Source organism: Papaver somniferum, unplaced genomic scaffold (assembly GCF_003573695.1).
Source record: "Papaver somniferum cultivar HN1 unplaced genomic scaffold, ASM357369v1 unplaced-scaffold_135, whole genome shotgun sequence".
NCBI lineage: Eukaryota > Viridiplantae > Streptophyta > Magnoliopsida > Ranunculales > Papaveraceae > Papaver > Papaver somniferum.
This window is the reverse complement of record NW_020622713.1, coordinates 1,228,136-1,253,488: the sequence shown is the minus strand read 5'-3', so window position 1 is coordinate 1,253,488 and position 25,353 is coordinate 1,228,136. Positions and strand designations below refer to the sequence as shown.

The 25,353-nt window shown below is 34.8% G+C and overlaps 2 pseudogenes; both read left to right on the top strand.

The window, feature by feature from the left end:
- The first annotated feature begins 3,096 nt into the window (after positions 1-3,096).
- LOC113334269 lies at positions 3,097-5,700 on the top strand (annotated as a pseudogene).
- Positions 5,701-17,288: 11,588 nt separating this feature from the next.
- Positions 17,289-17,440, top strand: LOC113334285 (annotated as a pseudogene).
- The last annotated feature ends 7,913 nt before the right edge of the window (positions 17,441-25,353 follow it).

The following is a 25,353-nucleotide window of genomic DNA, read 5'->3' as shown; positions in this document are numbered from 1 at the left end:
GAAATTACCAGTTCCTTTGTATCTGGCTTTAGAAGTCTATATTTAGACTTTCGCTGTATCCGATGAATATTAGCTTTTCTCCTTTTTCATCGAACTTTTCTCTATGTTGGGATGGAATATGTGAGTATGCTACGCAACCAAAAATTCTGAAAGAAGTTACCTCGGGCTTTTTCTTATGCCAAGCTTCATATGGAGTTTTGTTGAGAACTGCTTTTGTTGGCGAACGATTAAGGATGTAGACCGCCGTGTTGACTGCTTCTGCCCAGTAACTGTTGGGTAGCTTCCTTGCTTTCAACATGCTGCGAGCCATTTCCACGATCGTACGATTTTTTCTTTCCGCGACGCCGTTTTGTTGTGGAGTGTATCGGACGGTAAGCTCCTTCTTAATACCGTTTTCTTTGCAGTAGTTGATAAACTCATTTGAGGTAAATTCTCCACCACGGTCTGTACGGAAAACCTTTAGTTGGTGACCACTTTGCTTCTCTGCCAACGCCTTGAACTCTAGGAATTTAGGGAATGCCGGACTTTTGCTCGAGAATATACACCCACATCATCCTGGTATAATCATCCACGAATAGGAGAAAATATCTTCTGTTGTTGAGTGAAGTTGTTCTTGTCGGACCGCAGATATCGGCGTGCACCAATTCGAGGGGCCTTCTTGCTCTCCACGATTTGTTTGTAAATGGAATCTATGGAACTTCCAAGAATACAACCTTCACATATTTATCTCCACCGTGATATTGGGAAGACCAATTACCATGTTCTTTGATTTTAGAACCTTCAAGGATCTGTAGTTGAGATGCCCGTACCTCAAATGCCCAACTTGCATTCATCAATATGATTGGTACTCATTGCACAATTTTCAATTGATGGCATAGATAGAGGAAAGACAAAATTTCCTGACATTTTTACTTTTGCCACCAATTGCTTGTTAATTTTATCATAAATTGTGCATTCTCCGTCTTCGAAATGTAGTGAGTACCCTTTCTTATAAGTTGTCCAACACTTAATAAATTTTGAGCTAGGCCAGGAACATAAAGAACATCAGATATGTATCGAGTTTTACCTGACCTTGTACGTACGGATATGACTCTCTTCCTTCAACATTCTGGAACTTTCCATCTCCGAGCTTGACCGGTGGAATCTCTTGTTCCTCCAATTTTACGAAATATTCTTTGTTTCCTGTCATATGGATGCTGCATCCGCTATCGACGTACCATATACCTTGTGCTTCTTGTTGCGAGGTGAGGTAGGAATAAAATAATTGATTTTGAGAATCATTTGTCTCAGAATAGTTAGCTTCGTTAAGCCAACAATCTTTTTCCATGTGATTTAATTTATCACATTTGGTGCACTTATATTTACAATTTTCGGTTGCATGGCCAAACTTTTTGCAAACATTCCAACGGAGATTTGAGGAGTAATTTTTTCCGTACCTTTGATTGTTGCTTCTGTAACCTCCTTTTCCTCTTCCACGTCCGCGGTAGAAATTTTTGGGCCCTTGATTTGATGTCGACCCTTTCTCGTGAGGTAATGTTGATGACGATCCCTCTCTGGAGCTTTCTTTTCTGGCTTCCGTATTTTTATTTTCACTGAAATTTATTTTTGTTTGAAACGCCTGCTCCAACGGTTGCTCCGCGAACCTATTTATCCTTTTCTCGTGCGCCTCGAGTGAACCCATTAATTCGTGTACCGAGAGAGTCGATAAATTTTTGGACTCTTCAATGGCAGCGACGATGTGATCGAATTTGAACGGTAAGCTCCTTAAAATCTTTTCTATAACTCTATTATTTTCTATGGTATCTCCATAACTACTAATTTGATTTACTATACTAGTAACTCTTGAAAAGAAATTCTGGATAGTTTCATTTTCTTTCATACGTAGATTATCAAAATCTCGCCATAAGTTTTGTAGTCTAATGGAGATTACCTTTTCTGATCCTTGGAATGCTACTTTGATAATATTCCAGGCCTCCTTCGAAGTTTTCGCCACCGAAATTCGAGGAAAAATAGTGTTGCTTACCTCTTGTCGTAGAAATAGTAGTGCTTTAGCATCCTTCTTCTTGTTTTCCTTGTACTCCTTTTTCTCTGCATTCGTCCATGACGATAGAGCTTCTGTCGACTCGGGTACCTTATAACCATCTTCTACAAAATCCCATAAGTCTTGTGAAATGAATAATGTTTTCATTTGTAAACTCCAATAATCATAACTCTCACCATCAAAAATTGGAATTAGACTTTGGGCATAATTGAAACCTTGAATACTTTGGTTAATTGCCATGGGTAGATTTTTAGGATTACTGGGTTAGGTTGGCTCTGATACCAAATTTGTTGGCGCAATGCGGAAGTGTGATAGGTTTATGAAAATGATTTTGGAAGAGAAGTTGGTTAGTTGAAAGAGGAGGCTTTGATTAATTTGGAAATGAAAATGTTACAAGGAAATTTTAGTGTAGGTCTTTGGCTCACTCTACTTACAATAGCAGTCACTTTGACTTGCTTAGCTCTCACTCTTACTAACTCTCACCCGACCATGAGAACACTCTAGGCACCGAAGGTTCTAGACTATATATGGACCGACTTTACAAGAACTGTGTAGAAAGTGTTCTCTCTAGAAAACACGTGAGTAAAAGACTAATTAAGAATAGTCTAGATACTGAATACTCCAGATAGTAGAAGAAGATGCGAGAGAAAGAAGTGAAGTAAGGTAGCTCCCTTTTGGGCCGGACTAATTTAGATTGTTCTGAGCTTTTCTTCTTTAGGCCGTGTACACTCTCTAAGATCACAAATTAACTTATATCTTTAACAATGTATACAATTCGGAAAACCAACCATGTAGATAGGGTCCGTTTAGCACATCCATCTATGGGTTGGCGGTTTAACATCTACCCATTTTCCTGGTTCCATTCTGATTCATTTTCCTGGTTCCATTCTGATTGTGGAAGGAAAATTACTTTTTACCGAATTAAGATCAAATTCTTATAATCCTAAAATAATCCCTTTTTTTCCTATAAAAACCCAAAGCATCTGTCTTTTTCTTCATTCAATCCAAAACCCCAAAACATGGCTTTCTCAAAATCTTCTTTTGCTCCTGCAATCGTTTTTACCCTTTTGTTCACTTTCATGGCTGTATCTACAGCCTTAGATATGTCTATTATCAGTTACGATGTAAAACATGGTGTTGTGTCTGGTGATGAGATCAGAACAGAGAAAGAGTTATTAGATCTCTATGAATCGTGGCTTGTACAACACGGCAAGAATTATAACGCTTTAGGTGAAAAAGAGAGGAGGTTTGAGATATTTAAAGATAATCTTAATTTTATTCATCAACATAATTCTGAAAATCATTCTTATCAACTTGGTTTGAATAGTTTCGCTGATTTGACTAACGATGAGTATAAGACAACGTATTTGGGTACTAAGGTTGATGAAAAGAAGAGACTTAGTAACCATAAGTCAGATCGGTATGCTGTTAATGTTTCGGATAAGCTTCCTAAACACGTTGACTGGAGAGAAGAAGGTGCTGTTGTTGACGTCAAGAACCAAGGAAGTTGTGGCAGTTGTTGGGCTTTTTCGACTATTGCTGCGGTGGAAGCTGTAAACAAGATTGTTACTGGAGATTTGATCTCACTCTCTGAACAAGAGTTGGTGGACTGCCATACATCTTACAACCTGGATGTAATGGAGGCCTTATGGATTATGGTTTTCAGTTCATCATTGACAATGGTGGAATCGATACCGAAGAAGATTACCCGTACAAGGCTAAAGATAAAAAATATAATGTGAAGAAGAAAAAATCCCATGCAGTGACTATTGATGGGTTTGAGGATGTGTCCGTGAACGATGAGAAGGCTTTGCAGAAAGCTGTATCAAACCAGGTTGTTAGTGTTGCCATTGAAGCTGGTGGCCGAGCTTTCCAACTCCACGACTCCGGTGTTTTCACTGGAAGGTGTGGAACGGAATTGGACCATGGTGTGAATGCTGTTGGATATGGTACTACAGAAGATGGTGTAGATTACTGGATAGTGAGAAACTCTTGGGGACCTGAATGGGGAGAAGATGGTTACATCCGGATGGAGCGTAATTTGGCTGACACTGACGAAGGAAAGTGCGGTATTGCAATGCAAGCCTCTTATCCCGTAACTAGGAATTACCAATAGGTATCATTATAGTGTTCTTAGTTAGTGGCAGGTCCATCCATTAAAGCCCACTAATCAGAGGTCCATAATTAAAAGAAAACATGAAAATGGACCAAATTTTTTAAGCCCTGGTCCTGTACACGTGCGGGACCAAAGATGTGTATTTCAAAAATTCCTAAAATAACCTTCACCTAACAAATAACATTTTAAGTTTTCAATATTCTCGATCAAAAAATTCAGATCGGTTTTCTTCTCTCTTTTCTCTTTCTTCTGCTGTTGTTGGTGCTGGTGAATTTAGACGTAGGGTTTCTGAAGGTCGCCCTCTTTTTGCAGATATGTTATCTAATCTTTTCTATAATGTTTGTTTTTGTTTTCTGTTATGCTTTCAACTGAATCATAAAGATTAGATCGATTTCATGATTTTGGTAACTCGATTATAATGATGTTCTCTCTGTTAGTGATTTCTGTGATTTACATTGTTTATATTTCTATTTGTGAATTGCTTTTTTTGTTTTTGTTTTTATAAATCTTCTTTGTGATTGTTCGATTCTGTTGTTTCTCATAGATTCTTAAAAAAGTGAGAGATCTATGCTTTCGATTTCATTATCTTTCTGTTTTCGCTTCAAAATCAGGCTTGTTTATACTTTCAAATCGTCTTATCCAGCAGTACATATACGGAATACTCATAAAGCTCGGTCGTTTTTGTTCTTTTTTTATGAATCTTGTTCATATTTATTCTGTTATTTGGTTAGATTATCATGTTTTTAATGATTTTAGCTATCGATTTTATTATTTTTCTGTTTTCGATTTGTTTATACTTTCAGAACGTATTATCCATCAGTACATATATGGAATACTCATAGAAAATGCTCTTAGATTCTGGTTCTTTCATAGATCTCTCATTTTTTTAGTTTGATCCATCAGTACGTATGTGAAATACCGTATTATGTGCTTCGATTCTGTTGTTTCTCATAGATTTTTAATTATTCTTGTCATGAAGTTGATTTGTAGTTCATGAAACTGCAGTACATATATGACATACTCATAGAAACTTCTCTTAGATTTTGTTTCTTTCATAGATCTCTCACTTTTTTAGTTTGATCCATCAGTACATATGTGAAATATCGCATTATGTGCTTCGATTTTGCTGTTTCTCATAGATCCTTAATTATTCTTGTCATGCAGTTGATTTGTAGTTCATGAATCTGCAGTACATATATGGCATACTCATAGAAACTGCTCTTAGATTCTGTTTCTTTCATTGATCTCTCACTTTTTTTAGTTTGATCCATCATTACATATGTCAAATACCATATTATGTGCTTAGATTCTACTATTTCTAATAGATCCTTAATTATTCTTGTCATGCAGTTTGATTTGTAGTTCATGAATCTTCAGTACATATATGGCATACTCATAGAAACTGCTCCTAGATTCTGTTTTTTTCATAGATCTCTCACTTATTTTAGTATTGATCCATCAGTACATATGTGAAATACTGTGTATTAATACTGTTACATCTTTGTCACATTTACAGGTTCAAAACATGTCTGATGCTGAGTGATCCAATCCAAATACTTACTCTTATGCATACATCTATTATAAGCATCATCATTTTGCCTTCCTTCTGGCAACCAGGCTATGTAATGCTGGTATTAATTGATAGTCCCGACAGTTCCTTCATAAATTCCTTTCTACATGGATCAGAGAGTGCACCAGCTCATTGTATACTGATGTCTACTTTCTGAATGATTCATACACAGGTTTGTACTCGCCATTTTCTTTGTGCTTTCTCTTTGTGTTTTCATGAATCTTCAGTACATATGTCACATACTGATAGGAAGTGCTCTTTGTTATGTTTGATTCAGTACGTATATGAAATACTGAAATAAATGATCTTTGTTACGTTTGATTCAGTACTGGAATTGGATATGGAGATGATCTGGATCTGCAGTTCAGAACTTATTGCAAGAAATGACAGATTTTGAATGATAGGAACAAGAGTTGCTATTGGTTCAGATTTGCAAGCTTGTGAAATTGGTGGTGGTCTTGATAAAGTTACAAATTGGTTGTGGTGTGTGTTTGAAAGAAGGTGTGCTGAAAATGGATTTGGAGGAACATAGAAGGTTGGGTTGCTGATGTAAACTAAAGATACATATGAGATAGAGGAGGAATTGTATGTGGTGATTACTGTGAACAAAATCAGTGGATGAGATGTTCGTCTCGATGGGTTTATGAAGATGGTAGTGCTGTGTAAACAGGGAAGAAGAACAAGTCTGTGTTGCAGCTGAATTGAAATGACAATGGTGTTGATGTAGCTGTTTCAGTTGTGGTTTAAGCTAAGAAGATTGTGATGCAGCAAGAGAGAAGATTACTAAGAAATAAAATAGTAGAAGTACTCAAATTTGTAAACAGTGTAGCAGATATGTACTCAAATTTGTAAACATTGTAGCAGATATGTACTCAAATCTGTGCTCCTTTATATGTTTTAATTAAATTTGGACCTCCAGATAAATAAAATCATGATTTGGTAGAAGTATGTTATTTCACACGTACTTAAATAGTTGGGTATATTAGTCATTTCCATGTTTTCAAATAACTTTGGACCTTAGGATAAGAGTAAAATCCAGTTGGACCCTACTATAAATAACCTTATGGGCTTAGGACCAAACAAGAAATTTTCCATCCCGTAAAGGCTCTAAAGCGGAGTCCTGCAAAACCTTACTGGGCTTTCAGGAAACTTGTAGGTGTCCGTGTTTGAGGCTTTGAGGTTTTCTTGGTTCCCTTTCTTTGGTCGATTTTAAGACATAAAACATACGGAGACATTCCTATCAGCCATTAATCAAGAAAGAAGACTGATAAATGGGTTGGCTGGTGGATATCCAGTTCCCGTGATTTTATTTTGATTTTCTTTGTGTCCTTGAAAGTTTTTTTCCTTTTATTCTTTAGTTCAAATTAACTTTGCTCTATCACTTTAGTTCAAAGTTTGTCTTCTTTTATTCTTTGTGCTCCTTGCTCATCTTTAGTTGTATACGCCACATACACTTGCGTGTCTTTAGTTCTATTCCTTTGACAGATCAAAAAAAAAAAAAAATCGTTTGTTGCAAAACGGATGGCTCATTATCATTGACAATTTTCTCTTTTTTTTTTAAAATAAAAATAAAAGAAATGAGGTGTACACTTCTCATGATTCATGTGCAAAACTAGCCTATTATTTTGAAATGGGAGAAGTATTTATTAAGCCAATATTTCACAAGAAATAGATTATATTTGAAAGGGTAAAAATTTAATTATCGTGATTCGTGCATGAGAAATTAAGGAGTTCCTGAAACATTGCGTGAGTCCATATGTCGTGTTTTCCATTTTTCTTTTGTTCGTTTAGTTTTGAATAAGAAACTCACCTCCGGAAATGATTAATCTACTATGGTAATTATGAAAATAAATTTATCATCGGGCCGTCAACCAGTTTCTACGACCCATACCTTGAATCACCCGGTAAGCGTACAACAAGGTGGACTAAAATAATACTCCAATTGTTTGATATTTTCACTTCTTTTACCTGATTTTAGGCCCTTTGAAGCCGACTCCCAGCAACGTAGAAATAACTATATGGATAATACCAACAATTTTATTTTATCAATCATGTGATTTACATTTGCTCATGAGTTTTGTATTTTTATCCTCCGTGGCTACTTCGATAATATTTTAAAAAGTGGTTCTTTATGTGACTTATAATCCTCATAAATTTTAGATTGTTGTAATAATAGTGGTGCTAGACACACCGAGTTTTGTACCGAGGATTCTCCTGAGAGGGAATCCAGTGGTCCCCATCAAACCTTTATCATTGAGATGGGTGCAAGTAAAGTGGGTTCATCTTTTATTTTTATTTTTGTTGGTGGATTTTTCTGAAAAATTTCTTCGTGAATAAAACTAGGGGTTACGCTGTAATTATGCACCAATATTTCATTAGAGATAATTATTCACATTTTTTGAAACTTGAAATTTTCTATCTTATTTTTCCCCGGAAAAGAGGTATGCAATATAAATATATTGATAATTAATCATCTCCTGATTTAAAAACGGGAATGGTTACAACGACCACAATATAGACCAGAGAATTTTCAACAAACATCGAAATGTCAATCAAATAACTTACATCTTCAAGCTTAACAACAAAATTACAGCCAGCTGGCATTAGCCCAGTTTTCCATGGGGTTCGATTCCCAACCTATAGGTTGCAGGTTCAATTCTCGCTGTTGATCGATAAAAAAAAATACTATAAAAAATAATTTCTTGAAGAAACCTAACCATTTCATACAGATTATTAACTAACATGGTAGGTTTAAGTGACCTGGTTTGGACTAAAATGTAACACATCCAAACCACAAAAGAAATATACAATCAAAAGAAATGTTTGAATCCACGGATTAGGCCATTTCTCAAGTGTTTTATTTCAATCCACAGTACGGTATAACAAGACCCATAGATACAACCATATGTCAAGGATGTTTCTAGATATACGATAACAAAAGTAAAAGGGGTAGCCTGAATCGGTCAGGTTCTTCGTCGGAATCGGTCTTCTGAAACTGCTCGTGCATGTAGCTGGTGTCTTTGATGCTTTGTTGTTGCTGGAGTCTTTGTAGAACTCGTTGTTGATGATCTTGATGTTGCTATTTGTGTTGTTTCCTTAACTAATGTTGTTCTTCTTGTTGTTAAGTTTTGTTCTTGTAAAAGGAACAAAATCCCAATCCTTAATCATCAACACCAGTGAAGTAAAACCCACTGATTTAAAATCAAATAGAAACAACACCCTAGTCAAAAGATTTAAAACTAATCCTAGAAAATAAAAGAAAAGATTAACAGAATATTAAAAAGACCTAGAAAAAAAACGAAAAATACATAAAACTTAAAGAGATTCAGAGATTCTTAAGAAGATTAGAATAAGAGATGATTAATGCGGGTTTATTCTTCTCAAATCCACCCCCAAAGGAGAAGATATGAGCATAAAACAATTTTAGTGTTTTGAGTTTTCAATCGCCAAAAACAAAAGAGAAAGTGGGAAAGTTCTATTTTATTGAGCAAGGGTTGCTACAGTGAAGGAAGCAATTTTTTTTTTGTGTAACTTCGAGTATCTCTCAGTTGTCGGATGGAATGACTAGAAAACCACATCTGATTTTGTACTAGATTCAGCCGTTGGACATACTATTTTTTAATAGGAAAGGAAAAAATTATATAAATAGATTAAATATTACATCGATTTCTCTCGGATAAGAACTTCAACCCAACTAGGCAGAGATTGAGACTAAAACATTGATTGTTGACTGTTCCTAGCTTCTTTAGCTTAGAGATCAGCTAACACATAAGAATATACCCACTGATTAAATGACTTAAGCATCTTAACATAATCAATAATAATATTGTTTGTAGTCCACTCAACACAGCCTACTTTGCCATTGATGGCATTTATTAAATTTAAGAAATATTCCTCTAGATAAATATAATTAAAATGATGACCCTTAGCCCATATGATGACCTCAAGAGCATTCAGGGCCTCTGATTTTTCCGCAACCAAAGCTACTCATGTCTCATGGAGAACATCCTGCACCCCTATAGATCCAATATCATCAAGCATCACATAATCAATACCCCCTTATTAGTTTATTTATAAATACATGCGTCAAAATTTATCTTAACAAATGGTGTTGCAGGTTAAAACTTATGGAGTAATATATTAATTTATTCTGAACATGAGAGTTAGTACTCCCATCTACAGAGAATGTGTTAACACTACACCAGTCTGTGCTAGACTAAGATAAGTCTGACAGTGGTGTTTATGTTCACCTGAGCATTATCAAAAATCATAGTGCATCTTAATTTCCAGATGTGCCACATTATAAAACCCGACAATATTACCATATATCAGTTATAGAATCCAGACTAGTACTAGAATTGTTGTACCAACTTGATATCTATTTCATCACTGTTTTTCCATTCATCATACATGCATAATCATTATTCAATGTATTTCATATACTTTTAGAAATAGTACACTCAAAAAATATATGATTTATTGTCTCAACATAATTATTACACAATAGACAAGTATTAGGAATATTAGGCACAAACCTTGCTAGCCTTGCTCTAACAGATAAACAATTATTCAAACATTTCCATAGAAAAAGTAGCATTTTAGGTGAAAAGTTTGTTCGTCATAAAGTTTTCCAGGGAAAGATCGCAGGTACCATTAACCATAGTTTCATTCATATGCTTAGCATTATCTGTAGCTCTATAAACAATCTTTACGCTGAAGAAACCATTTTTTTCAGGTTGTTATTTGATCGCATCCTCATTATTTTCCGTAATTCTAATCTTACAAATTTTCTCTACAGTCTGACCATTAAACAAAACATTTAAGACATCAATTGTAAGGACCCTCAAGCTCGTCAACGCTATTAGACCAGTCAAGTGACGAATTAGCCGCTAATAACTCAATTAATTTAACACGGACGTTAACTAATAAGAATTAATCTAACAACGGTTTAGATACGAAACTAGTACCATCGATTAGATCTCGAAAAGTTACGCGGAATGGACTACTCGAGTGTGTCATTCGGATACCGGATAAAGAAGATATCTTCATATATGTATGAAGGGTAAAATCGTCATTTTATGGAAAAACGCTATTGATGCAACACGGAAACGTTGTGGCTTCCCTTACCAAAGCAAGTGTGTGTCCTAGTGTTTTCTTTGGGCCTTATCTTCACCAAATCGGACGGAGAGAACTATTTTCTCTTATTCTTCTTCTTTCTTCTCGTTTTCTTCTTCCTCTTTCTTCTGCTAGTGAACCGAGAGATGATTCGAGATTTGATTTTGAGTGAATCAAGTTGATTGAACTGTGAAGATAAAATGAGGAGTTGAGGTTTCTGTGTATTATGGGGAAGAAGGTGGTGCCGTTGTGAATCATGAAGAATGAATAAATGAGAAATTATTAGGGTTTCTGTAATTCAATTCGAGAATTCGATTAAGGGTGAATAAAGAGAAGTTAGAAGATGAGTTTGTTCTTATTTGGTGTTTTCTAGAAGTTGTAGTGTTGTTTGATAATTGTCTCAGTGAATTAGGGTTTGAGTTGGAAATCCAGATGAAGAACTTGAAAATGAAATTGAGGGTTAAGTGACGGATTGGAGATGGGTTTTTGATTGATTTGAAGATTGAGATTTGAGATAGAGATTCTGAGATGAAATCGAGTATTAGGGTTTCAGGCTCAAACTGATGAAACAGATGGTGATTGTAGATGTAGGAGAAGGGTATCCAGCACTGATTGGAATTGTGTTGAGTTAGCAGAGAGGATTGTCTAGCCATATGAGTTTTGGATTTCATTTGAGGTAATCATCTTCTCTTTTGAATGGATTGATTTTCAGTTATTATGATGTATTGTTGGGTTTAGGTTTGTCGTAGTAGTTTTTGGTATTAAAGGACAGAATGGTTGGAGGTTGAGTATGAAATTGGATTGTGAACGAGCTTGTAATGGGAGATCTAATTGTTACAATTGATGGTGAAATTCAGTTGGATAGAATTCTTGTTGTTGGTGTCGTGTTTTAGGTTGTGCTAAATTCTAGGAAGACTATATGTGCTGGAATGATGCAGTGCAGGGATGAAGTTCTGAACTGGTGATGTTGTGAAATCTCAGAGAAGATTTGATGGTGCTATTGTATACAAGAAAAAAATCATATAGTTAAGATTATAGTGTTGTTGATGCTATTGGAGTTGAAACATCTTGGGAGTTAGAACTGTAATTGGTGGTGGTGGCGATATGAGTCGAATAGAAGTGGGGGTATTACTATGTTGCAGGTGCAAGTGAATTGAGGTACAAATAGTGATAAAGCTGATGCTAGTTTAGATGAATGGGGTGTAGCTGGCTTGAATCTCTAATTGTAATGTGTTGGTGTGAAGTAATGATCTTGCAGAACAATAAATGAGGTTGATACAATCTGGTGAAGGGAAAGATGAGACTCGAAATGGTAGTGATGATTGTATTAGTTCTAAAATATAGATTCCAGGGAATGGGTAAATCAAATTACAGTTTGTGGTGGTGTAGTTGTGGTAAAGTTATAGTGGTGGTTGAGTTGAATTTAGCTGAGTTGGTGTTGTATGATGTATGGAAGAGTTAGTGTGGTGATGACTTTGTGGAAAGGAGGAATGAGAACTAACCAAGAATCTGATGTTATGTGACGGAGTTTTGGAAGGAAGGTTAAGTGAGTGTGTGGAGTGGAATATCTCTTGTAGAGAGGTAAAGGAAGTATGAATGTAGAAAGTTGTTGATTAAAGCTGCAATTGCAGGTAATCGAAGTTATTGTTTTTAAATAAAGTTCATTGTTGTTTTGTATTTGAATTGAAGTTGATTTGTTAAACTAGAAGTTGAGAACATAAGATTAGAGTTCAAGTTTGTCTGAAATAGAATTAGGATGTTAGTCAGCCCAGTCAGCTGACTCAGTTAATCTGACTGAGTCACATGTGTACCTGACTTTCCTTAATTAGTCTTAGTGACTGAGTTAACCCTATCTTGAATCAGTTTGACCTTTATGGTCTGAATTAGCCTTTGACTTCTTCTACAAAGTTGTAGATATTCATAAGACTTAGTTATTGGACTTTAGAACCAATCTAATTGGGATAGTAAACCTTAGCTATGCTAAAGATAGAGAATGATAAGGTGTAGAACCTCAAATGGGCCTAGAATCATTAGAAAGACTTGTATGATTCTTGGGTGAGTCTTTTGGCTAGGTTCTTAGACTTCTTGTGTGATTAACAGTTAGTCTATATTAACAATGATCGATTCAAAGGACGAACCGGTGGATCGTGGATCTCGAGGTAAGCGTGGCTTGTCATCAAAAGAGGTGGGAATACATTTGACTCTTTTGTAACCATCATTGTTTCTTTTACTAAAGTTTATGCTTAACAAACTCATGCATTGTCTGTCCGTGCCTTCCATGCTATATTTAAATTGCATTATGATAATTTGTCGATTCTGTGAATCTTTCCACGATTTGGAAAGGAATTTTAATGTTTTGTTTGTCATTATGAATTGTTATGGGAAATGAGAATTTCCACTTGTGGTATATAGGATACGCTCCTTTACTATTATATCTACATGAATTCAGCTTTTATGCTTAGAGTGGGTCATCATGGTATTGGTGATATCAATAGCTAATGAGTGTGGTTAGCAAGAATATTATACATTGTTTGAAACAAGGAGTTTGTTCCATATACATATATGATTATTTCAGTGACTTAGTCACTGTTTAATGTTTCGTAAAACATGTATTGTTTTTCAACTATTGCTTATGATTACTTGAAAGTTAAGTATTATTCCTGCTGGGCACCCCTTTTAGGGATGATGTGCTCACCCATTCCCACTTTCAGTTTCAGAGACACATCAGAGTTGCGCAGCGAAAGCTTCGAGGAGTTGATTACGTTATTTAGATTGCTTCCGCCATGTTTATTTTGTGTTTATATTCATTTGTAAATCAACTCACTATTGGATATGTATCATTTGAGAGAATTTTTGTATATATATATCAGAGTGGGGCTAGTTTTTGGGTTAAGTTCTGTAGTAGATATCTTATTGAATGTTAAGTATATGATTTGGATTCTTAGTGCCTATGTATTTAGTTAATCTCTTGGATTAGTCAGCTGCTAGCTTTGGGGGAGCTACATCAATATTCTAACATTTCCTATCTTGAATAATAAGTTGATACAACTGTCTTCATATGAGTAGAGCTAAGACAAGATGTTGGGGGATGACTCCAACCTGGGATCCAAATATCTTTCCAAATCGATATTTTACTTTCATCGCCAGTCTCCTACAATAATGCTTCCTCACGTACTCTAAACCCCTAAAAATTCCTTTCCAAACCCAAGATCATTTTTTTTCACCAACCAACATATATAGTGTAATGGGTTATGATCTTGAAAGTACTTGTCTCTCATGATAGGCGACCAAAAACTATCACTCCGTTAATATTTTCCATGCCATCTTAGATAGAAAAACATTATAAATGGTTTCAGTTTTCCTAATACCTAATCTAACATCTTTAGATTTAGCAGCAACCTTATTCCACTTAATAATGTTAAGTCCTCTACCCTGAGTTTTCTTATTACATAGAAAATTTCTTTGAATACCATCAATTTTATCGGTTAAAGCTTTTGGCATAGGAAAGACAGATAAATAGTGTAAAGCTAATGAACCTGAGACATATTGAGTCAAAACTGTCCTACCAGATTGGTTTACATACTTACCTTTCCACAAAGCCAGCTGGTTCTGGAATCTGTCTAACAAAACTGTTGGACAGATGATTAAAAGTGTCCATTTTTTTTTCCGAATGAGTAATGGCACCCCAAGATATTTATCTTGTAATCCCATTCCCCTAATACCAAGCGTACCTGCAATTTGTTTTTTTAACAACATCATTTGTTTTCGGGCTAAAAGAAAGCTCGGATTTTTCAAAATTGATAGACTTCACAGAGTATCTGCTAAATAACTTAATGATATTGTCTAAAAAAAATTCACAAACAACATTTGCTCTTGTAAACAAGAGGCAATCGTCGACAAATAAGTATCCTTATATATGTTCCTCAAATGTAGCGAAACAGGTGCATAGTTTTTTTTTTATTAAAAGAGAAATTTATTAGAAAGAAGAATGTACAAAAACATCAGAGATAGATTACAGAGAAGAAAACAGGAAAAAGAAAAACTAAAAAAAAGTTATATTCCAATTGAAAATAGTGCTAGTAGAAATCACACTTTTTCCGAAAGCAGTAGCCCAAACCAGAACTAAGCTTTGTGCTTCAGTGATAAGCTCTCCTTTTGTTTTAAAAATATAATTTTCTTCAAAGACACGAGAATTACGTTCTCTCCACAGAACCCACAAATTGCAGATATGATTAAGTCCCAAAAGACTCTTGCAGAAGGAGATAGGTTTGTGTTGTGCCAACAATGAGCAAGATCAAATAAAGTTTTTGTAAATGACCAATACCAATTGGAGGAAGGTAATAACTGTATCCATACCTTATGAGAAACCTTGCAATGTAACAGTAGGTGGTTCGTAGATTCATTACAGTCACCACAGAGAATACAACCATCATCTTTAATAATATATACCTTTTCTAGCAGGCATATCAATAGTGTTAAGCTTGCCATGCACATCACACCACATGAAGAAATTAAAGGAGGGATGTTTGATTTCCAAATAAAATTATAAGGAAAATTATCAATACTTGCAGCTTCATTCAGCTTGGAATACAAAGATTTCACAGTGAAAACACCATCAACATTCAATGTCCATCTCTTAGTGTCTGATGTTGTATCAAGAACTGGAGGGTTTGAACCAAGGATTTGAATGAAGTAATCCAAATGATTAGTCTCAGTATCAATCAATCTTCTCTTAAAGTCAAATTTCCAACTATTATTTTCAGCAATATGATCTGCAACTGTTGAAAAATTATCTTTATCCGGTTTATAAAGATCAAGAAACAAAACTTCTAAAGAATCTTTACCCACCCAATTGTCATGCAAAAAAGAAGTATGTGAACCAAAATGAATTACCAAATCAGAATTAAGATTTATCAGATGTCTAATTTCAGCTATGGCTTTCCAACAAGAAATATTGAATGAAGTATCTACTTTATCTGGAAACCAATGAGAAAGATTAGAACCATATTTTTCCTCAACAAGTTTAAACCAAAAGTGACTTTTCTTAAAACCAAATCTCCAAACCCACCTACTCTATAAGGCTTGATTCATTTTCCTTAAATCTAAAATACCCACACCACCTTTTTCTTTTGAAGCCAAAACAATACTCCAATTAATTAAATGAGAAATTCTTGAACCATTAACATTATGATCCCAAAGAAAATTTCTAATCTTCCTTTCAATCTTATCAATCACAGAAGTAAAAGCTTTAAAAAAGTGAAAAATAATATAGAGGAAGATAAGAAAGGATGCACCTTATCATGGTGAGTTTACCACCTTTTGAAAAAGAACCTTGATTCCAAAAAGATAATCTACAATCAAACTTCTGAATAACTGGATCCCAAATAGATTTTGAATTTGAGTTTGCACCCAAAGGCATGCCCAAATATATACAAGGAATTGAGTCAGTTGCACACCCAAACTCCATGGCCGAAGTATCACCAATTGGAATTAATCTGGTTTTAGAAGTATTAATTTTTAGACCTGCAATGAATTCAAAGCAATTTAACACAGAAAACAAATTCAGCAATTCCTCCTTATTGTAATCAAGAAAAAGAATGGTATCATTTGCATAGTGTAAATGATTCACAGTGGTACAAATATATTGAAAAACCTTCCATTGCAATGTTAAAAAGAAATGGTGAAATTGGGCCCTTGTGCTTTTGAAGTAACCAAAAGAAGAGCCATTAATCAAAACATAAAAAGAAGCAGTTGAATAACATAACCTAACCCATTTACACCATTTTTTGCATAACCATTTCTAAGTAACTCCAACTTACTCTATCAACAGCTTTTTCAAGATCAATCTTACAAATGATCCCGAGATTTTTTGAACCAAGCCTTGAATCCACCAATTCATTTGCAATCAAAATTCCATCTACGATATGCCTTCCTTCAACATAAGCACATTGAACAAGAGAAATCAACTTGTTCATAAATAATTTCAGCCTAGAAGCAAGCACTTTGGAGATGATTTAATATGCACTAGTTAACAGACATATTGGCCTACAATCCTTTACAGTCTTTATATAATCCTTTTTAGGGACGACAGAGATAAAATTAGAATTATGTTTAGTGTCAATATGTCCAGTACTGTTAAACTCCTTTACGGTATTCATAAAATCAGTCTTGATAAACTTCCAACACTTTTGAAAGAAAAAAATTGGATAACCATCTGGCCCTGGAGTTTTATCATTGCCAATCTTTATCTGTCCTGGATAACCATAGTATTCATAACAAACGCATAGTTAATAGCGAAAATATCTGTCCCTAATGATAATTGACGGTTATTTTCGTCTGAGAGAATGAAATGACTCTTGAAATAAAATGGTAGTGTTTTTCTAAATATATGGCATACAAAATTTATAATCATCCATAAAAAATGATATTGAACACATCTAGAGATTATACTTACCTGGACGGGGTTTATGGTTTATCAAGAAGGATCATGGTCTAGGTTCCATTGCACTTCGGAAGGGTGCTCGCCTGAGATCTACCCAGAGGTAGACTCTACGTTACAATTTGTTTACGAGGAAGTACACGTCCGCGCGACCTTTGCTTTAAAAAAAATTTCATCATACCTAAGTGTGCTGGGAATTTTGCTTGGTGAAAATCGACCTTCAATAACATTTTTCAGGTTCGTCAAACCCGATTGGATATCATTACACCATTTTCAGGTTCGTCGAACCCGTTCAGGATCATTTCACGGTTTTCAAGTGGTCGAAGCATTTACCTTTCCCACTAATTATATGTCGAAAGTCGGTTCAACTTAACTTATTTTGGGCTATTTAAGAATATTTCTAAGTAAGATAACAATTAGAAAAGAAGAAAAATATCGAAAAATAATCGGAATGAGGGTACTTTATTAAAGTTAAAATGAAGAAAAGTAACGAAAACACTTTACTAATTAAAGTTTATAAATGAGGTACTTTATCAAATTGTTATAACTAAATAGACAACAACGAAAAATGATCGACTACTTGATTCACGTTAATTATGAACTTTGGTCCTTCATGATAATTGCTCTGAAGTCATAATTAAAAATAATTTATCGGACAAAGCTAAAGAAAATAAATAGAAAACTTGAGTTTGACCGATTCATGATAAGTTCTGTGTTTTTTTAGTATATGTAATTTGATCAGGTCTCAAAACCCTGAAATGATATTCCTATGTGAAACGACAAATAACTCTGAAAAAATGTTTGGCTATTTAAAAAGATTTAATTTTCCAAATTGTTGTGTTTTTCCTTCTATTGGTCTTGTTGGGGGCATTACTTTCATTTGGAAATCTGGATTTGATTGTCAGATTGTTCAAAACACTGATAAAATGATCAATGTGATTATTAGAGATGACCCCAGCAATCCTGAATTCCTTGCTACCTTCTTTTATGGTTCCGTATACCATGACGAGAGAGTACAACAATGGAATTACATTGTGGAAATTGGATCTAGAGAAAATCTTCCTTGGGTTATAGTAGGAGACCTTAATATTACTATGCATACCAATGAAAGATCCACTTTCTCTACCCCCACCACTACTGAGTTTCATATTATCCAACAAGTTATTGATGGTGCTTATCTCTCCGATTTAGGTTACGTTGGTACTCAATATACTTGGAATAATAGGCAAAGTGGAGATAATATTATTTGAGCTAGAATTGATAGGGCTTTAGGAAATGGTCTTTGGCTACAACACTATAGGCTTGCTAAAGTTGTCCATAGTGATACCATAGGCAGTGACCATATTCTTATATATTATTATGGAGACTTCTTCCATGTCTACCCAGGGTAGTAAGTCATGTAGATACTTCAAATGCTGGGGTAAGGATCCCTCTGTTAGAGATATCATAAAAAAATGCATACTCTAAATTTGTTAGAGGTTCTCCTCCTTTTCAGCTTAAAAATAGATTGAGACTCGTAAAACATGATCTCAAGAATTGGAGTATCCATCATCATGGTAATATAGACCAAAAAGTTAAAACTCTCAATGATGAGCTTCATAACCTGAATAGTCTTCCCTATACTACTCAGAATCTGGAGCACTTCAGACAAGTTGAACTTGATTTAAATCATTGGCAAAAACTTCAAGAAGAATTTTATGCTCAAAAATCAAGAAAAGAGTTTTACACATCTTTTGACAGGAATACTAGCTACTATCATAATTTTGTCAATAGAAAGAAGTACTATAACCACATTAGTGCTCTCAAGATGGATAATGGCCAATTGATCAATGATAGAGCAAATCTTGAGAATCTATTGATTTATCACTTTAGTTCTATGGGGAGTACGACTAATATTTTTAGAAATAATAATGTGATTCTTAACTGTATCAGTCCTCGTATCTCCGACGCTGATAACAATGCCTTACTAAGACCAATTACTGAGCAAGAGATCGGGGACACTATCAACCAAATGACTCCCTGGATTGCTCCAGGGCCCGATGGTTTCCCTCCTGGAATTTACAAAGAAAATATTGATCTTCTTATTATGGATGTTTGGAAAACAATCCAGAGTTTTTTCGATTCCAAACATTTATTAAAAGAAATGAATCACACTTTTTCTTCTTTAATCTCTAGGACTACTAATAATCCCTCCACTCCCACTGATTTCAAACCGATTTCCTTATGCAAATCTAACTACAAAATAATCTCTAAGATTATAGTAAATAGAATGAAACCGCTTTTGAGTAAAATAATTAGTCCTTTCCGGGATGCTTATGCCCCTAAAAGTCATATACAAGACAATGTTATCATTGCTAATGAGCTGGTCCATACCATGAAAAGAAAAAAGGACAATTGGGGAGTCATGGGCCTTAAACTTGACATGTCTAAGGCCTTTGACATGATGGAATGGTATTTTCTCTTGGATGTTTTTAAGTCATATGATTTTTGTGAGGATTGGTGTACTTTAATTTTCCAATGTGTTAGTACTACTAGTATATCTATTTGGTTCGGCACGTAAATCATATAGACCTACTATGGATTTGAGACAAGGTGACCCCATGTCTCCTTACCTTTTTATTTCATTATGAAAGCTTTCTCTAGGTATTTGATCCAAGCAGAAAATTTTCAACTTATCCATGGATTAAAAGTTACAAAAGAGGCTCCTAACAATAGTCATCTGTTTTTTACGGATGACTGCCCCATCTTTGTCAAAGTTTCTCAAAGTGAAGCTGACACTCTCATGAGTCTTATTCTAGATTTTAGTCTTTGTTCAGGACAAGTCATAAATTTCCAAAATTCTGGTTGTTTCTTTAGCAAAACTGTTCACCCTGATTTGGATGTGTCCTTAATTAGATCCATTAAAGTTAAGAAGATTGTCCTAAATGATAGATACTTAGGTATTCCTCTTTTCATTACTAAATCTCATAAGGATTAGGATTCATATTCAATCACTTGAATGACAAATTTGTCAAAAGGGTAGCCAAGTGGAAAGGTAAGCACTTTAACCAATCAGACAGATCAGTATTGGTCCAACATGTGTTAAAAGCTTCTCCTATCTATCACATGAATACATTTAGAATCCCTGACAGTATTTTCTAGCAAATGGAGAGATTCCAAAGGGATTTTTGGTGGGGTAAAACATAACCTGGTGGTCGTTATCCTATTAATTGGAACAAGATTTGTTCACATAAATTGCAAGGTGGTATCGATTTTAAAAATCTTAAGCATGTGAATATGTCTCTTTTGAGTAAAACTGCTTGGAAACTTCTATATTCCCCTAGAGATTTGTGCACTGTTATTCTTAGATGCAATTATTTTAGACATGGTCGTGCTTTTCTTTATAACAAAAAACAAGACTTTTCTTGGGTCTGGAAGAGCATTTGTTCTGGTCTTGATTTTATTGCTCAAAAGTATTTTTGGGAAGTGAGAAATGGTGTTGATATACTTTCTTTCAGGGACAATTGGATCCCAAACCCATTTGAACCGTTGTATATGTCTGCTCCTAATCCTAATTACTGCGTGTGTGAATTCATCGATCAAGATACTAAGAGCTGGAAATGTGATCTAGTTAATGCATACTTTACACCACCTAATGCTCAATTTATCCTTAATACTAGAATTCCTCTTATAGGACATGATAAACTTATCTGGCCTTATACTAAGAATGGTCAGTTCTCGGTGAAATCAACCTATAAGGTCATTTCAGGTCAAATTCAGTATATTCAAACCACTAGTCCAGAAAAGTCTATTAATCACGTTTTTAAATGACATGTTAATCATGTGAATAAAATTTGACAAACAAATTCCGTCATATAACCAGAAAATCGTTGGGCTCATCATTTAACACAAAAAAACCGTCATTCTCAAACGTGGTAATTTACTAGGTGTGTGATTTAAACATAAACTATTATATCACGGAATAAATCCGACAAATATTTTTAGTATTTGTACGCCCACCACTAATCTTCTATTACATAACCAAAAGTGGCTAGCCACATGTAATGCCAGGTTACTATAAATTTGAAAATGGTTAACTCAGCGACTAATGGGCCGCGATCCATTCATGTAGTTCGGTATCGGACCTATAGCCCAGTCTTTAGCTTCCATTTCTTTGCGTCCAACTTCTAACCCTAGCCTTTTCCGTGCCCGGTGCCTCTTTCTCCTCCATAGTCCTTATCCTGCGTCTGAAAAATTCAGAAAAACTACCCCCACCCCCCATCTTTTCCATCTTCTCTACAAAACCCAAGCTCTCCAACAAAGAAAACAACAACAATTAGTTTCTCATTGAACAAACCCATTACTTAACCTATGGTTCTTCTTCGTTTTATCTTGTTCGATTAGATTTAATTTTCTTGTAAGATTCTAGGGTTTTCACACAAAAAATCCGATTTGGGAAGATTGTTGTAAAGATTTTAGGGTTTTAAGTGAAATTGGGGATTATTTTTTGAATCTGGAATTTGTTATGGATTTTGATTTCTTTCTGTTCTTTGTGATTTCAGTATTGTGTAAGGTCTTACCCAGGTAAAATTGATTTATAAATTCTGTTTGAGTTCCCTTTTAAACAGTTAACATAGAAGTATTATCATTGAATCTAGCTTTTCTATTTGTTAGGATTTTTTTTTTGTGTCTGTAATGACTGTTTTGCTGTAGTCTTGAATCTGAGAAGATTTAGGATATCGTGTTTCAATTTCTACTTGTGGTTGTATCTAGAAATTTAATCAATTTTATATTGATGATTTTCAGATTCACAACTGGCAATGCTTCCATCCTATATGTCATCTGATATCAATTTGGGAGAATCCCAAAACCTTGGCCTCATCCTTATTCAGGATAACAACATACAAATCATTCCAAAGGCACAAGAAAAGTAAGATCATTTCCTTTATATAACACGTTTTGTGAGAGTCTGGGAGATTAGTTACTGTGATAGTAAATGATTTGAGTTCTTCATGTGTTTGATTGTTTTGAAATGTGCAGTCGTTGCTCCCGTGCTTGAATATGAGATTGTAACTGATCCTAAAGTTCAAGATACTGGAATTATAGTGAAGCCAAAGAAAGATGCTGGAATTATATTGAGGCCGAAGCAAGGAATTGCTGCTTAATCTGCAGCTCAGATTGTGCATGAACAGCCTCAGAGGTGAGTTTTCTTCGATCCTTAATATAAGTGAGGTTGTTATGATTTAGATAGAGGTTCAAAAAGGTCAGTATATTACTCACATTTGGTTGCCGTTTAAACCTTTTGAGTTCCTTTATAAGCTTTGCAAACTGTTTCCCCTTCGATGTTTAACTTTGTAAATGACAGTAATTGGAAGTACCTGAAAACGAGTTCCAGTATAAACAGTTGATTTGTACCTGAAAATCATTTGTGCATTACAAACTTGCATTTTGTATTGGACATGAAATTCAGTTATTTTATGACGTTGCTGGAAAATTAGGCTATTTGTTATTGGTTCAAGATAAGTTCATATTTCATGCTGACCTGCGAAGACTTTTACTAATTCATGGTTGGTTATTTTGCTATTCTTTTGTTAGTTTCTCAGAGTACTGGATCAACTGCTTGCGTGAGAACGAGAGGAGTTCAAGTCTGGATAACCAGATTGCCTGGGATAGATAAAGAGAATATGCTGATTTTGAAGGTGATGTCAGTGCTTTGTTCCATCTGCTGATAACTTGGACAGACAAGGTCGGATAAAGCATTCTACCGGCAGAACCTCCCAAACGTGACAAATTTGTGAACAACAATCTTGATCTTCCCCAATTCCAAGGGTCCGGCATTGTCCTACCAGTTAGCAAAGAATGCTCGTGGACAACAGGTTTCACATCTTATTAAGTTGTTCTACACCTCTAACATGCCCATCATTCTGCAGTTTGCTCTTGTATACAACCTTTACCTTATCTCCCAGGTTAGATAGAATTTTCCAGTAAAGTTTGATTCAGATACTTGATTCCTACTATCTAACAAATAACATACCACTTGATGCCTAACACTTTCGTTAATCTTGTACTGTTTTCTATACAGTTGTTGTACAAGTGATACAGTTCAAGCTTCATTGTGCATTTGCAGATATGGTTGCTTCCAATCCTTTCCATGCAATGTTTTATCTTTTATTTATGCCGACTTGGATTGAAGTGTCTGGATCCTCATTTAGAGATGTGGCTAAACAACTCCAGGTATTGTTATATATTGCATTCATTTACTGTATATTCTTTCTCCATTATGTGATCTGGTCTTTTGAATATACTATTTAGCAGTGTAGTAATTAAAGTAGTGATTGATTTATTGAAGAATCTGCAAATCACTATATATGTTGTGTAACTCGCATGTAATTTATTTATAGAGGTTTGCTCTGAAGATTTCGCATGTAGGTTGTTTTGTGGGTGCAAGTATTTGTGGTTTTAGCTTAATGGTGTGTCACTGTTTCTATTATTAGATTATATTGTTTTCCCGTAGTCGAGATCAATAGTTCTTCTTTGTACTTGAATATGTGGCCGTTGCTTTCCTTCCATGCATTGAAATTTCAACTAACTTGTATCTTGTTATACAGGACATTAGGATATCAGCAATACCTTCGTCGTTTTGCCTTAGCTTTTTTTTTAGGAACTTCAGGAAAGAAGCGGTTGAATGTGCATATGCTGATAAATCAAAACCACTGAATGATGACTATTATCACTGCATGATTGATGAAATTATGGATGAAAGTGCGATGTTATGCGATAAAAATGGAGTACTTTGAGATGTTTCAAGAGGTGACATAGTGTCCCAAAGCTTATGTTAGAGTGACAGTAGATTGAATTTAATTTTAATGATTATGTGAATGTAGATTGAATTCGCTTTTATTGTTTATTATGTATTCAGATATTCTTTGTTCTTTTTGGGTAATTTAAATAAAGTTATCTCAGCGGTTTTATTTAAGATTCTGTTACATTTTCAGAATTTGTTCAAAATTTTGTTTCAGAAACACTAAACCTAAATCTGAATGAATTTCATATTAACAAAATCTAAATACCAAATCTGAATCAATAGCCTGAAAATGACGGAACATTCCTGTTTTGAATTAGTATATTTGTTTCTACGAAAACACCTCCTTTATGACAGACATCGTCCGTGATTGTATTTAACATAAGATAATCATGGTACTAAATAATATATTCTGGCTGTGACTTAAAATCACATATTTTACTCGTCATACTTAATAGCGTTCTTTATTTGTCATTTATAAAGAGTCACACCAAATAAATAACGGTTCGAATGACAGATGAAAACCGTGACAAATCATGTTTTATAACAGACTTCATTCGTCATTTATAGCCCCTTTTGGACTAGTGAACCATAGTTTAGTTCCACATGTAAATCCCTTTGGAAACTGAAATTTCTCCCAAAGGTACAACTATTCATTTGAAAGTGTCATGAGGGTATCTTACCTTCTAAGACTAATGTTTTTAAGTTCAGTTATGGTCATGATAAAAACTGTAATATGTGTAATTTTGACACCCTTTAGACTGTTGAACACATTATCTTACATTGTCCATTTGTTAGGGAAGTGTGGTCTCTTCCTCCCTATAAAGACCAGATTTCTCACGATGTTAATTTGAATATATCTATGACTGAATGGGTTTCCAAGTGGCTTTGTGATTCATCTATGAAAGATAAATTTGTGGATGTCTTTACCATTGCACAGTGTATTTGGAGAGATAGATGTTCTTTCATTATTCAGGATAAATCTCTTAATCATCATACTACTGCTAGGACAGGGCTAAAATCAGTGAATGACAATGCACAATACCTCAATGGTGTTGTTAATCTGATTGATTCTACACCTGTGCAACCTGTTGGTATGGACTATAGTGTCGTTACTTGTAACTTACATGAGGATAGTACAATAGTATATTGCGATGCTTCTTTCGATAAACATACTAATCTTTCTGGTATTGGATTGAATCATGAATGATGTTGCATGGAACTTCCTCGGGTGCAAAACCATCTCAGGACTAGCGAGAAACGCCGAAAGCCTTGCTGTTTTAGAAGCCAT